This window comes from Triturus cristatus, chromosome 1_1 (genome assembly GCF_964204655.1).
Source record: "Triturus cristatus chromosome 1_1, aTriCri1.1, whole genome shotgun sequence".
Classification (NCBI taxonomy): Eukaryota; Metazoa; Chordata; class Amphibia; order Caudata; family Salamandridae; genus Triturus; species Triturus cristatus.
Window position 1 is genome coordinate 81884151 of NC_140579.1, and position 7109 is coordinate 81891259.

The window sequence follows — 7109 nt, forward strand, 5'->3', positions numbered from 1 at the left end:
GTACAGAGCACTGTATGACTGACAGGAGATCCGTCTCCCTCACGCTCGCCCAAGTTCCGATGTGGCAGGTGGCCACGGCGGCCGAAAAAGAAGTAGAGCTGCCACCTGAATATGTTAGGTATCAAGGTGTATTTTGCGAAAAAGAAGCGGAAACTCTGCCGCCCCATCGCGAGTATGATTGTCGAATCGACTTAGTGGATGGGGCGGCTATGCCCACCTGCCGCGTGTATGCCTTATCCGAGCCGGAGACCAGACACCTGCGGAACTATTTAGATACTTTCTGCGCTCTAGGGTTCATCCGCCCCTCTCGCTCACCGGCAGCTTCTCCTCTTTTCTTTATCGCAAAGGCGAACGGCGATCTTCGAACATGCATAGACTATCGCATGTTAAATAAAAACACCATCAGGAATAGATACCCTCTGCCGCTCATCCCCGTGTTACTGGACCAGGTGAAGGAGGCCACCATTTACACTCGACTCGACTTACGAGGGGCCTATCATCTGGTCCGCGTACGCGAGGGGGATGAATGGAAAACGGCGTTCAAAACCCGATTCGGCCTTTTCGAATATCTTGTGATGCCGTTCGGGCTTTGTAACGCCCCGGCGGCGTTTCAATATTTTTTGAACGACGTGCTGAAGGATTACATCGACCGGTTTGTCATCGTCTACATCGATGACATCCTGGTCTTCTCTGTCTCCCCGGAACAACATGTGAGCCACGTCCTTCTGATTCTGAAAAGACTGCAAGAACAGCACTTATACTGCAAGCTTAGCAAGTGTGAGTTTGGGGTCACAGAGGTGGAGTTCCTGGGAGTGATCCTGAGTCCCTGGGGGTTTCGGATGGCTGAGAGAAAGGTGAAAGCGGTACAGGAATGGCCGGTGCCACGCTGTGTGAGAGATGTACAGTGTTTTCTGGGCTTCTCCAACTATTATCGGAGGTTCATCTCACACTTTTCTCAACTAGCTTCTCCCATTACCAGGTTGTTGAGAAAGGGTGCCGTCTTCCTGTGGACCCCAGAAGCCATGGACGCTTTCCTCCACCTAAAGAAGGCATTCTGTTCCGCCCCCATCCTACGCCACCCGCAGCCTGATATCCCTTTCATCGTCGAGGCTGATGCTTCCAATATCGCGGTGGGGGCGGTGTTGTCTCAACGCGACAGGCAGACCGGTCAACTACACCCGGTGGCTTTTCTGTCGAAAAAACTGAGCCCGGCGGAGCTGAACTACTCAGTCCCCGAAAAAGAGCTGTTGGCAATCAAGAAAGCCTTCCAGGAGTGGAGACACTATTTATGGGGGGCCCTTCATCCGGTCACCGTGTTCACCGATCATAAAAACCTTCAATACATGAAGACCGCAAGACTCCTCTCGCAGAGACAGATGAGATGGATGTTATTCTTCGCGGAATACGAGTTTGTTGTCACGTTTCGCCCAGGTTCGGAGAACCAGAAGGCCGACTCGTTGTCAAGACTGGGAGAAAGCGAAGGCACCCAACATCCTCATCTGGAAGCTATCGTCCATCCTGAGAAGGTCCTGTGCGTGATCACCGCGGACAAGTTCGTTGACCAGGTCAAGAACAGCCGCTCGATGATGCGGTGGCAGCAGTGGGCGAAGCAAGACCCCTGTCGGGTCTTGAAACACGGCATACCTCTCCACAATAACAAGCTGTTTCTGCCCACGCAAGAACTCAGAGTACAGGCGTTCAATTGGTGTCACAACACCGTACTAGCAGGGCACCCAGGAAACCAGAAGACCCTCCATCTCGTGCAACGACATTTCTGGTGGGAAGGCATGGTCGCAGATGTAAAGAGATGGGTATCGCACTGTGAGACCTGTGCTCGGGCAAAGGGAGAACACGGCAAGGCCAGAGGACAACTACTGCCATTGCCAACACCGCCTCAACCTTGGCACACGATAAGCTTGGACTTCGTTCTCGGCCTGCCCCTGGACCAAGGGTTCAACGCCATTTTAGTAGTGGTGGATAGCCTGACGAAGATGGGGCATTTTGTACCCTGCAAAAACCTCCCCACGGCAGGACAGACAGCACAGTTGCTCTTGACGCAAGTGGTGCGTTTACATGGTCTCCCCAGGGTTATTGTTTCCGACAGAGGCCCGCAATTCGTGGCCCGCTTCTGGCGCATGTGGTGCAAGGCTCTTCAGGTGACTGCCGCTCTGTCCACCAGCTTCCACCCTCAGACCGATGGGCAGACCGAGCGTGTAAATCAGACACTGAAAAAATATCTGCGCTGCTTTTCGGAGGAGGCCAAGGACTCTTGGGTTTCCTTGTTATGGTTAGCAGAACTGTCGTACAACAACACCTGGCATAGCTCCATTAACGAAACGCCATTCCGAGCCAACCACGGCTTTCATGCTTCTACCTTGCCAGTGGTCGTTCCTAGAGAAATTCAAAACCAACCCACCGTGATGGAACAAGTCACCCGTCTCTTGCAACTCCATTCGAAACTACAGGTCAATCTGCAGCGGGCCAAGCAGCAGTACAAGAAATGGGCCGATCGCCACAGGCAAGAAGGACCGAGTTACCAGGTAGGAGATCGTGTATGGCTCTCCACCAAGAACATCCGCTTTCGATGGCGGAGCATATTCCATCCCAGATACATCGGGCCCTATACAGTGGTGCGGAAGATCAACCCAGTGGTCTATCAGTTGAAACTACCGGCATCCTTGAGAATACATCCCATGTTCCACTGCAGCCTTCTGAAACCAGCCAGGAACGTCAGAAGCCGAGCCACGCCGCCCGTAGAGCGAGACGGCCAGTTGGAATACGAAGTGAGACGAATCGTGGACTCCAAATGGAGACACGGAAAGCTATGGTACCTGATTTCCTGGAAGGGGTACCCGACCGAGGACGACTCGTGGGAACCCTGCACCAATGTCCACGCCCCACGGGCTACTCGTCTGTTCCATGCCCGCCACCCGGGGAAGCCAGGGCCAAGGAGGCGCTGGGGAGGGGGGCGTACTGTCAGGATTTGAGAGCCAGGGCGCCTACGTAGTTGCGCGGAGGAACCCAGCGGAACTACATGCCCCAGCTGCCCCGGACCCAGGGGGCGGGGCGAAAGACTTTATTAACACGAACAACGCGTTAGGACGTTGTTCGTGATTCTGGATACTGAGAGACGCCGTCAGCGTCCGACGGCAGTGTTGGTGAGCAGCTCTTCTGGGACTGGGAGAGTGTTCCGAGAACTGGAAACTGGTCTGAGACGGCCGGAGTCGTAGGAGGGTAGAGCTGGAGAGGTGATTCCGGGTGCATCCTTCTGAGCACCTTCAACCCCGCCGCTCGCGTTACCCTTAGCGGACATCAGGAGAGGGGCTCCGGGTGCTGCGGGATTGCGCACCTTATCGTCGCGAGCCTTGCCCGAAGCAGACATCCGTTATTGGCAGCAGGTAAGCCGTGTGTGTTAACACGGCCGCCCGAACAGTAGCAGGAGCTTGGGTTTTACTATAAAGACTGTTCACGGCCATCTGGCAGCCATGTGGGTGGAGCCGGCCAAAAACGTTCTGTTTTGTTAGTTTGTTTTCCTTGAGGCAGCGGCCCTCTGGCAGCCAATAAGGCGGAGCCGGGCCCCCTGTTATAGGAGTTCGAGACATTCCACTAGAGGAGGAGTACCGTGTTATCTTTCCTGCTTTTCTGGTGATACGGGTCCTCCATGGACTATTAGGAGAACCTTGACTAAAGGGTTCTCTCGTTTTCTTTCCTTCTTTCTTCAGTTGTGGATTACTTGCGAGTGGGGGATAGGAGTGGGTACGTATGAGGACACGGGAGAGTGGAGGGCGCCTGGAGGGTGTGATTGGACCGAATTAACCTTCTGTTATTTGTTGGTTTTTGGCACAGGTCCAGGTGCCGCAGTCTGCGAGATACGACTGGGTATCCTAGAGGAACGATTGGCAGGGACACATAGTGCCAGGTAGGAGGCGGAACTAGTGAGACCACCTGAGAGTAGTCAGGGTCTGAGAGGTTATTAATTACCTGTTTTTGTTTTCCAGGTGTCCCTTCCCACGCTGACCCTACCCTATCCTTCCCTCGCCTGATCACCGCAACGCTCTGTGATATTAGAATCAGAGTGTGGGGAGGTCGGGAGGGGGACCCCATTGAGCATCGCCCCGATCCTGAGGAGAACCGGAAGATCGTGACAGCTGCATACAGGGATAGAAGGGCGAGGGGCCGCCCCTCGAGAGTACCACAAACTGTAACAGCCGTACCCTGGGAGTCGAAATGCACCTGAGCAGGAACAAAGGGAAAAGTCCGCCTGAGCAGGATGGCCACTCCCCGGGAACCCCTAGCAAAGCCCGAGTGCCATACCCTATCGTATCCGTAACGGGCAAGAAAGGGACATTTATTGCCAAGAAGATGGGTCTCCTGCAGGAGAAGGACATCAATCCCCATACGCTGCACATATTTAAGGACTGCCATGCGCTTGAAACGTTCTAAAAGGCCGTTGACATTCCACGACAAAATACGCATGGCGGCCCTAGGAATGGTTGTGTCAGCCATAGCCCCAAGCTGGAGCATCCAGTGCGCGTGGAAGGGGGGTGTCCCTAGAGCGCGACCCTAGCAACGAATCCAGGGGGGACGCAGGCGCGGGGACTCCCCAAGGAGAGAGACACCGGGAAAGCAGGTCAGCGGGCAGGTCAGGACCGCAATGATGCCGTAGGACAACAACCATGAGGAGATCTCCAGCCAACATAATCCTCCCTAGGAGAAGGAAACAAGCCCAAAACAACCCCAACCCCCCACCCTATACTTCGAAAACGGAAGCATCTGTCGCCCTAACTGTAAAGAACAACTACCAAGCTAGAACGCTCGGGCTTGAGCACTTAGTGGACCCCCAACAGACCGGATCATGACTAAATCCCCTGCCCTGGCCGAGAGCTATCCCTGAAGTGGAGCACGGAAGTCCAAATACTGGCACTGGCAGCCCGGTAGACAATTCCCAATCACCTCAACAAACCACCTCCAGCAAGAGAGAGTCAGATAACTGGACTGCGGGAGAGGTCCGAGGTGTCCATTTGAGCAGCCGGCGGAGTCGCAGAGCCCAACCGCAGGGGGGATCCGGCCCGGCGATCAGTAGCAACGGGACTGGCAGGGGCGACCGAAGAGGCAGGTGAAGCTCCATAAGCCCGACGCGGCCGTCCCATGGAGCGTGTGGCCACCACCTCCCCCTCCGAGCGCCCCCTGGGCACTGTGCGCCTCCTACGACGGGGTCTGGACAGTCTGGACACAGCCTGTACCCTGCGGCTCATCGTCGGTGAGCCCTGTCCAGATCGATGCAATGGATGTTCCTCCGTCAGCCAAGTCCAAGCTGCTCGAGGCGTATAAAAAAATATGGCTTTGTGCTGAAAGATGACCCGGAGGCGGGCCGGGAACTGAAGCTGGTATTGGAGGCCCAGAGTCCGCATCTTCTGTTTCACCTCCGTGTAGGACCGCCGCAGCTCCTGGACCTCCCGAGTATAGTCCGGGAAGATCATGATATTATGATTCTGGTAAGTAAGAGTTTCAGCACGTCTGGCCTCGCGGAGAATTGCGTCCCTGTCCCTGAAGTTAAGGATTTTAAGGATGAAGGGGCGGGGGGGTGCCCCCGGAGGCCTAGGAGCCAAGGAGCGGTGGGCCCTCTCAACAACAAACCAGGCCGACAGGCTGTCCGCAGGCATCCAGGCTTTAAACCAGCGCTCCAAAAAGTCGTCTGCCCGGCCCGACTCGGCCCCCTCCGGAAACCCCACCAGGCGGAGGTTGCTGTGGCACGCCCGGTTTTCTGCATCCTCAGCCCGGCGATGCAGCTCCTTAGAGTGGGTGGTGAGCTCCCGTACTTGATCCTGCAACTGGCGGATGTCATCCTCATCAGTCGAGATTCTCGATTCGGCCTCAGAGATGCGGGCGGTAGCATTGCGCAAGTCCTGTCGGAGGAGGGCAACATCCACCTTGACCTCCCCTACCATACCCTCCAGGGAGGAGCGGGATGCGTTGTTGGCCTGCAAGATGGCAGCCAGATCTGTAGCAGGGGCCAATGCTGCCTCCCCGGTCGGGCCAGTCCCCCTCTCGGAGGTCGTAAATTGTTCAATCCTGGTTTGGGCGGCCGCAGGTGTCGGCCTGGAGGCCCTGTCCTTGCCCATGGTGGCCCCACCTCAGTCAGTGGGGGACAGCCGCACCCGCCGGTGGGCCCGCAGTAGATCTCAGTGAGCCCACCAGGACCGGGGAACTGGATGGCAGAAGGAAGAACGTGTGGCCGGGGCCTCCACTCGCCTAGGCAGCCCGCCGGCACAGGCCCAGCAAATCACCTCCCGGGGCGCTGCCCGATATGACAGCTGAGCCGCCCCCAGGAACCGCCGCCGATCCGCGGCCCGTCGGAGTCCAGGGTGGTACGCCGCCACCTTCCACTGCCTACGGTCAGTGCCGTCGTTGTCAGTGGGGCCTCAGTGCCCACTCGCCCCTGACTGGTGTCCAAGCGCTGCAGGGCGACTCCCCGGGGCGTGGCCGGATGGGGGGGGAAGATGGAGCCAGGCCCCCTGACCGCCGGCCGCGGCCCGATAGTCGGAGACAGCCTCACACCCCGCAGCGCCCCCTCGCGGGCCGGGCCAAGCACCCTCGGAAGGGCAGCCTCAACGGAGGGGGGGGGAGGTAGGCGAAGGGGCGCCAGTCCCTCCCCAGGAACCACCTCCAGGTCCCCCGCACCGCCCCAAGGGCCCCGCTGCCCGCCTCCATGGCGCCGCACTCACCGGGAATATCCTGATGTCAGGCCGCCCCCCGGAATCAGCTCCACTCCCTCACCGGCTTGTAGGGTCTTCCAGGCGGGGGTGGCTCTCGCTGTCATGCCCCGCGGTCCTGACCCAGAGTGACGAGGGGTATATAAAGAGCAGAGACGCGAGTAGACGCTGCTTAGCGTTCTAGCTCTTAGCCCTTTTCCGTCTCTACAGTGATTTGCCTGACTTCCAGTCCGTTGTATTTCCTGTTTCCGGTTCTTATGCGTTTGTGAGTTGCGAGCCGTAGGAACCCTGCTGTTTTGTCCGGCGTGCCGCTGCTGGTTTTCGGTATAGCGGTATTCTTGTATGCGCTCTCAAGGTGGTTGGTGTGGCTTTGCTCGTGAGAGCACCTGTTACCAA